This window comes from Argiope bruennichi, chromosome 7, assembly GCF_947563725.1.
Source record: "Argiope bruennichi chromosome 7, qqArgBrue1.1, whole genome shotgun sequence".
NCBI lineage: Eukaryota > Metazoa > Arthropoda > Arachnida > Araneae > Araneidae > Argiope > Argiope bruennichi.
In genome coordinates this window covers 101,310,718-101,319,143 of record NC_079157.1, presented here as the reverse complement: position 1 = coordinate 101,319,143, position 8,426 = coordinate 101,310,718, and the positions used below count along the sequence as shown (strand labels likewise).

The 8,426-nt window shown below is 29.8% G+C and overlaps 1 protein-coding gene across 2 annotated transcripts in view; it reads left to right on the top strand.

The window, feature by feature from the left end:
• The first annotated feature begins 3,890 nt into the window (after positions 1-3,890).
• The window catches only part of LOC129976637 (uncharacterized), a 29,489-nt gene continuing 24,953 nt past the window's right edge, over positions 3,891-8,426 (top strand). The window contains exon 1 of one of the 2 annotated variants that reach the window (XM_056090314.1): positions 3,891-4,028. The gene's annotated coding sequence lies outside the window, so the exon portion shown is untranslated. Of the gene's footprint in view, positions 4,029-4,244; positions 4,355-8,426 lie in introns of those variants that run through there. The other variant, XM_056090313.1, reaches the window with a different exon arrangement.

Sequence of the window (8,426 nt, the reverse complement as noted above, 5' to 3'; positions counted from 1 at the left end):
GGTTTAATTAAGAGTTATTAGGATTTCCACTCCCGCTTTTATTTCATACTAGCCGCCTTTGCCAACCAGCTGGTTCGCCAATCTTAATGTTCGTTTAAATTTTAATAATTAAATATTTTACGCAATTCCTAGCTTAATAGATTCTTCATCAAAATATTTTAAAACTTCAAATTTTGATAGTCATATCATTCACTCATAATATTATAAAGGCCTTCAGTCATAACGTAATATGTATCTCTCTCATTTTCTGTTAGCTCCCGTGGAATTTATGCTTTAAATTAAAGTGGAAAGGATTAATCTGCAATTAATATAATAATGTTTTTTACTGAAACAAAGCATTTTTTTTATAATATGATTACTGATAACAGAGTCACTGAGCGTTTAAACTTTATGGGTACTAAAGAATATCGTTCTTAATTTATGTCATATCTCAAGAATTTGTCAACAAAATTTTCTCAGATTCCTCATGAACAGATCGATTCATTAACAATGTTTCATTTTAAATGCATGAAACACTAAGAAAATAAAATGAATCGTTTAAAATAATCGGTCGAAAACAGGTTTTAAAAAACTATGTACTTAAAAGAATAAGCATATACAAAAAATATATAGCTAACATAAATACAATTTAATTACAAAAGCAGCCAACTAACCTAAAAATAATTTAAATCAAGAATCATCCGTTGTATTTCATATTATATATACTTCTTAATTTGTTCACAAAATAAATGTTTACATTAAATTCACGTTTTTCTATTTTATCAATCATGAAATGCATTCCATATAAATAATTTAACAGACAGATAAGCCAGTATTCCAAATGAACAAACTGGTCTCCATGGCCGGGTAGTAAATAAATCAGTTTCGGAGGTGAAATATTGATGCAATTAAGAATCATATCTTAATCGGTTAGATGAGTTTTTTTTTCTGTTATATAAGTATTTTTTCTTATTTTCCGGCTCACGGAGTAGAAAAAGAGAGCGTATTGAAATTGTTAAAAAATTCGAGTACGAGATTCAAATCTTCACGTATGAAGTCTCTGTGAACGGAAAAAGAACTTTTTAAAATTATATATATATTTTTATCTGTCTGTGAACGCGATAGCTCGAAAATGCTTTGAACTAGACAACTGAAATTTGGTATCGAATGAATCGAACTCCTTTGGAAGTTTGGAATAAATAAAGGGTCGATAAACAAACTATTTCCTAATTAATATTATCTCGAACAGATATGTTCGCTAATCAGTCATCGTAGATATTTTGTTTTGGCAAATCTAATTTTCACTTAGATTTTTCCCTGCTGGTGTGGAGTAAAAATTTGGAAAGGGGTACCATCTCAAGTTCTGTCCTCGTCACCTGATCATGGTTCAAAATTATGAGGTCCGTTGCAAAACAGCCCTGGTGTTGCTTTATAAATGTGACTAAACTAAACTTCACTTGGATTTTCATGATCTACCTTGTTTGTTAAATTACTAGTAGGATTAGAAGTTAATATAATTAGTAAGATTATTAAATTATTAATAGGATTAATAGTTTATAGAATCAGTAAAATTATTAAACTAGGATTAGTAGTTTATAGAATCAGTAAGATTATTATACTACTAGCCGCCTTTGTCGACCAGCCGGTTCGCCAATCTTAATGTTCGTTAAAATTTTAATAATTAAATATTTTATGCAATTTCTACTTTAATAGCTTCTTCATCAAAATATTTTAAAACTTCAAATTTTGATTATCATATAATTCATTCATAATATTATAAAGGCCTTCAGTCATAACGTAATATGTATCTCTCTCATTTCCTGTTAGCTCCCGTAGAATTTATGCTTTAAATTAAAGTGGAAAGAATTTATCTTCAATTAATATAATAATATTTTTTACTGAAACAAAGCATTTTTTATAATCTGATTACTGAAAATAGAGTCACTCAGCGTTTAAACTTTATGGGCACTAAAGAATATTTTTTTTAATTTATGTAATATCTCAAGAGTTGGTCAACAAAATTTTCTTAGATTCATTATGAGCAGATCGATTCATTAACAATGTTTAAATTTAAATGCATCAAACACTAAGAAAATAAAACGAATCGTTTAAAATAAACGGTTGAAAACAGGTTTTAAAAAAACTACTTAAAAAACGTTGTACTTAAAACTATAAGCATATACATGTTGTCATGGCAACAATCAGAACAGAATGCGCATGCGTGAATTTTCTTCGCCGGTTACGTAACGCAAATACGTGATTTTTTCTACGCCAGTTGGGGTAACGCTATGCGGATTAGAAATTTTTAATTTCCTTTATTCTGTTTTATTTTAATTCAAAAGTACTTCAGAATGAATCTGAAAGATTGATTCATTAACAATGTTTAATTTTAAATGCATCAAACATTAAGAAAATAAGCAGAACCGATTGAAATAATCCGCCGAAAAATTTTAACCCTAGCCTCATTACTGTTGGGAGAAAAAAACAACGGAAGCCTTTCTCGTTTGGCGCTGGGGATAATGGAAGATTTTTTTGGCGGAAAAGTTGGCGGTGGGGAAAATGGAAGATTCTTTTGGCGGGAAAGTTAGTTTTTAATTAATAATTAAAATTCTAATTAAAATTTCAAAAAAAGGGACCCCAGGTGCACATTCCCGACCTCTAAGGTATACATGTACCAAATTTGATAGCTGTATGTCAAATGACCTGGCCTGTAGAGCGCCAACACACACACACACACACACACACACACACACACACACACACACACACACACACACACACACACACACACACACACATTGAGCTTTATTATAAGTATAGAATTAGTAGTATTTTCCATGAACTACTTTGTCCCAGGATATCCAAAAACTCCATTTTACTTTCTCTAATACGGAATATACAAAGAGAAAGTATTTTAATCATCAAAGAAAAATCGAATCAAAAATTTTGACGTTTCTTTGTATTTTAAACCCCTATGTGTCCGAAAAACATCTTCTTCTTTCTTTATTTCTTTTCTTCTTTTTTATAAAAAATAATATTTGTCTGCAGTTTTGTCTGTATGTGAAATATTAACTCAAAAATGCTTCGACTTGCGCAGATGAAATTCGGCGGGTGGTCTTTACATTGAATTTGTAAATTTCTATTTAAATTTTTAATAAAAAATTTACATTGAGTTCGTTTGTCTGTACGTCCCAAAAATAAGCGAACTCGTCAGCATTGACAGATGAAATTATGAGCATTACTAACAAATTATTACGATAATATTAATAATTTGTCGGGTTCCTATATGCTTCTTTAGGACACTCACTTAGTTATTAGAATCGCTTTCACTTAGTTACTAGAATAAATATAAAAGCGAGCATCTGTTTTAATAATATTGTGTAGAAACGAGGATGATGGCAGTCTAAATTCCTAACAGAGAAATAAAACAAATATTAACACATATTAAAGTTAATAAAATAAAACAAATATTAACCTAAATAAATCATTAACATGGTAAAAATAAGCTTAAATGTGAAAATAAATTTTGTTAAATGGCAATTGGCATGAGGATTGCATAGGGGGTGGCAAAGTACCTAGATTACGCCTCTGTTCATTGTACTACAAAAAACAAAGCGTTCTTATATAGAATAGGAACGTGTGTTCTTATATATTTATTTGAAAACAAAAATCTGAGCACTTGTTTACGATCTTGTTCAAGGCCCCTCAATTTTTATGGTTGTAAAAGGCAAGCAAAACACCTTTATTAGGGAGCGTACGAGAACGTTTCAAGGTGACCACACCCTCTAGTTTCCCGCGGGTTCCTCCATATAGGTGAAAGCCTATATACTGGCAAAAAATAGTAAGAAATAAAAAGAAATTCTTATCAAAGACCCGCAAGTTCCTGTTTTTACACTTACATCTGACCATATCTAAAAATGTCCACTGTGACGTAAATTCGAACAAAAACATTGTCATAAAACTGTTACATTCAAGTTGATTCTGGGCATAATTCTATAGCTCCTGGAAGGCGGAGGAAGATTTCGGACAACAGGATACAAGGAAAATTGGTAAGTTTCTCTCTCTAAAATATTAACGTTTTTTCTTCAATTTAATCTATTTCAAAAGATAGCTGGATTTTTAAAATAAAGTTTGTGAGTCAATTTGGAATGTTATCACCAGAGAGGCGTGGTAACTCCTCCCACAAACATATTTTGTTTTATGAATAGTCCAGGAACTTGATGGTGATTGGTTGGCTCTGTTGTTGCCATTTGTTCATTTCTGCGTGATATTCAAATTTGTTAGTTAGATTTGAACTCTCAGCTCGTATTGTTTAAATTTCTTTTGGATGCGCAGGAATTCGAGCAGCTAAACCAAAATATTCTGGATTTGAAAGGTAATCCATTTTTCAATTTTTTTTTTGGAGGGGAGTTTGAAAATTTTGTTTGATAATGTTTAAATATTTTCCTCCAGCTTAAAGTTTTACTTGTACTTTTCTATAAATTCATTTAAAAAATCTTACGCATGAGTGTTTTCTAAATGATGCTATTTGACTAAAGATTTGTAAATATTATATAATATTTTTGCTATTTCGGTTATATGAAATAGGTTTCGAAAATTGCAAACATGAATGGTTAGTTAGTAAAATATATATTGTTTGTTTGTTACCAGCAAACAATTTTGTTTAATTCTTCACAATCATTTAATGAAAAATTGTAATTTTTATTATGCTTTTTTCTGTTTAATTAAAAAGAAAATTATATATAAAAGAATATGAAATCCAAGCCAAAGACACCCAAAAATGTATTAATCGTTATTTTATCGATGAAAAGTGAAAGATAAATAATTGAAAAAATTAAAAAAGATTTTATATGAATTTTTTTCTTTTGTTGTAGAGGTTATCAAAACTACTTTATATATAATGGTAATTCTTCTTTCAGTGGTTTGAAATATAAACATTTTTTTTTTTTTTTTTGTGTTTTACATGCGTGGTTGATATACATTTTTTTAATTAAAAATATCTTTCAGAAAGCAAATTTATATTAAATTATTAAGCAAAGACATGAATAAAAACAATCTTGTTAGAAATGTTTTAAGTTCGAGAAATTAAGTACACATTTAATAAAGGAAAGCAATATCATGAAAACTAAAAGGAATATGAATTGAACAACTATCTAACATTTAATTAAATGTAAAATATTCTACACTTTGCACTCAAAATAATAATTCATTTGAAATAAATTTTAATTCAAACTCAAAAACGACGCAGCATCGAATTTTTCTTAGATGTGCAGTTAATGTAAAAAAATAAATTAGAAATTTTCTGAAATCCTGAAATTTCCTCACTCTACACCATTTAGCAAGCAATCCATCGAATGTTTCTGCATTTAATGTTAACAATGTAATAAGCCTAGAAATTGTTTTATTTTTCTATTTTCCAATTAGAGTATATCTTTTCTGGAATGTATTATCGCATCGATTCACTTAACATGTTTGTGGATTTTGTGCAAACTTTTTATCAAATGTTTCATCGCCTATAAATTTAAAAATGCGATAATTCAATGCATGCTTGACATTGTTAACAACTTAAATTCGTATTTCCGTGCTGTATTAAGATGTCATCCTGAAAAAATAATTTCCCAAATTCTACAATTCCTTAAAATGCAAATTTCAAAAATAAATAAATAAATAAAATAAAGAAGAATGCAATAACAATTTTAAGATAATGCAATTTTTCTTGAATCTTGAATACGTCTTACTTTCCCACAAAAATTTAGTGCCAAATAAATGTATTGCAATAGACGCACTGAAGAACATGCTCCAAAGATTCATTTGTTACATGCAAATATAGAATCTTTATCTCGATATTTTCTCTAGAAACCGCTATGTGTACTAATGAAAATTCCTTCTGGAATATGCTAATTATATGCTGCTGAACAGCCCCAGGGTCACCGAGAGAGAGAAATGCAAGTCCAGTGGGATTCTGAACATTTTCGTCTTTAATTTACTAGAATGAACGATTTTTAAATAATTATGATTGCTACTTAATATAAGTAGGAATTATTGAAGTATTACATGAAACAGTCGCAGCTCTTTAATTAAAGCACTAACTAAAACTGCTAGAATGACTCGTTCAAAATTCTCTATTACTCTTATAACGGGATTAGAAAACCATACTTTGAATGAATCATGGAAAATCGCGTGAAATGGTAAATTTATATACTGGATCAATTATAAACATATGAAAAAATGCATACATATTCTCATTCTACCTATAATGATTTTCAGTTTTACTGTTCAGAAAATCCCCTCACATATTGTTTTTATAATTAAGAGTGTTATTTAAATTTTTCAATTTCATGACTTCAGCTAATATCAATATCCCTCCAGCTGAAATTATATTATAATTCATATAATATAATTTCAGCTTCAGCTTTTTGCGCAATTAAATTGCCATTCAAAAGATAAAGGCACAATTTTGAAAAAAAAATGTTTAGTGCATTTTATTAGTAAATTACTCTGCAATCTTCAAATTTTATTTTCTATTGCCATAAATATTCTGTTGCTACAATCTTCAAATTTTATTTTCTGTTACTGCTTTTTTGTCGTATTTATTGAATCTCTCCATTTTCCTCAGTTTAACAAAAATTTAAATATTGTGATGAGTTTCTTCAAAAAATTACGCATTTAATTGTACATTTTAAAAATCTTTATTAAATATATTTTGACAATCAATTTATGATGGTTGCTCAACATTTTTGGTTTTGCATTAGGTACAAATATTGGATTCATTTCAGATCTTTGTAACAATTTATCGTTTGCAGAATGAGTGACTTATTTAATAATATTTAAGTTTTTAGCGAAACATCTATCGTTTGCTAGACTAATAATTCTCGCCCTGTTTTGCAAATTTCTAATTTATTGAAACTGAAAATTAAACAGCTGCTAAAACTTTTTAGAATTGAGTTCTAAAGTTTCGAAATAAATAGTCTGCAAGCCATTTGGAATTCCAGAGAATCTATTTTTAAAATAATCAAAGAAAATGTATGCAAGAGTATTTTGCATTTCCTAGTTCTTTTTAATTTTTTTTTATACGAAATATAGAGAAAATATAGTAATCGTCAAAATAATTCGAATTCAAGATTTTGACGAATCTTGACGTTTCAGACCTCCTTGAATCAGAAAAACGCATTTTTTGTATTGTGTTTGTCTGTCTGTGAACACGAGAACTCAAAACCGCTTCATGGTAGATAAATGAAATTTGGTTAATAAGAATTAACCACTGAAATTTTAGATTTCTAACAAATTTTGTATGAAATTCATCCATAGGAAGTCTGTCTGCATGGCTGTTCGATTACAAGTGAACTCTATAACGCTAAAACGCAAATAAATAAAATTTGGTACACAGATCTAGTCTCCAAAATACATATTCTTTTCGAATTTTGAATAAAACCTGTCAGAGGATTGACTGTCTGTACTTTTACATACATGTAAACGCAATAACTCATAAATGGAATGACTTAAATAAATACAATTCAGGATGTTATTTTATGACTACAACTGTAATTCCACGTATGATATTGGTTTTATTCGATCAATAAATAGATATTCGCGCGATAGGTTCAATCAAGTCAAAGATAGATATTGTTTTGTTGCTGTTTCATATGGCACTTGCCATGGACATGCCAGCTGTTCGAAGACAGCGATTTTAAGCCTGAGGTGGAGCGTCTCTTGTTTTTTTTTATAGTAGCGCCAACTAGGGCCAAGAGTAGGACTTAGCTACTCACGCATCACTCATTCGCTTGCACAATCCCTTTTTACAGGAGGGAACATTCACACATCTCCCAGATAGAACAGATGAAGAACAACCATGCCCAAACCTGGACTCGAACCCGGGACGCCCAGATCACGGGGAAGACGCTCTACCCCTATGCCAGGACGCCGTCAATGATTAGTATTAGTATTGTTTGCCACTACCATGCAAGACATTTGTAGTCTTATCCAGTGTCCATAATTTTATATGGGATGGAAGGTAATAAGACCTTAATTGGGAAGTATTCCAGAAAGATTCGGAAGATCGCCCCCACCGGTTACATTACGTCTTAAATCGATGTTAAAAAATACGTATAATTATTAGTATAGATATGCTTTATGTCATCGATTCCATCACATTAAATATTTTCATAGGTGTCTTTTTAAAATATATCTGTTTAAAGTTACCATTCATATAAAAAAAAAAATTCTTTCAGTTCCTACTTGGAATTCCAAAAATGCCGCAAATCAATTATTAGTCAAATTTCATGGTATCATATGAAACGATCAAATCTATTCTTACAATTGGATCGTCTGATACCAGTATGAATCAGCATTTGAATTATGCACATTCTGAAATAGAGAAACTTTCGCTCAATATTTCAGATATTGATGGTGCGTATTTTCAAATTTAGCTATTGTATTACTAGCCACCT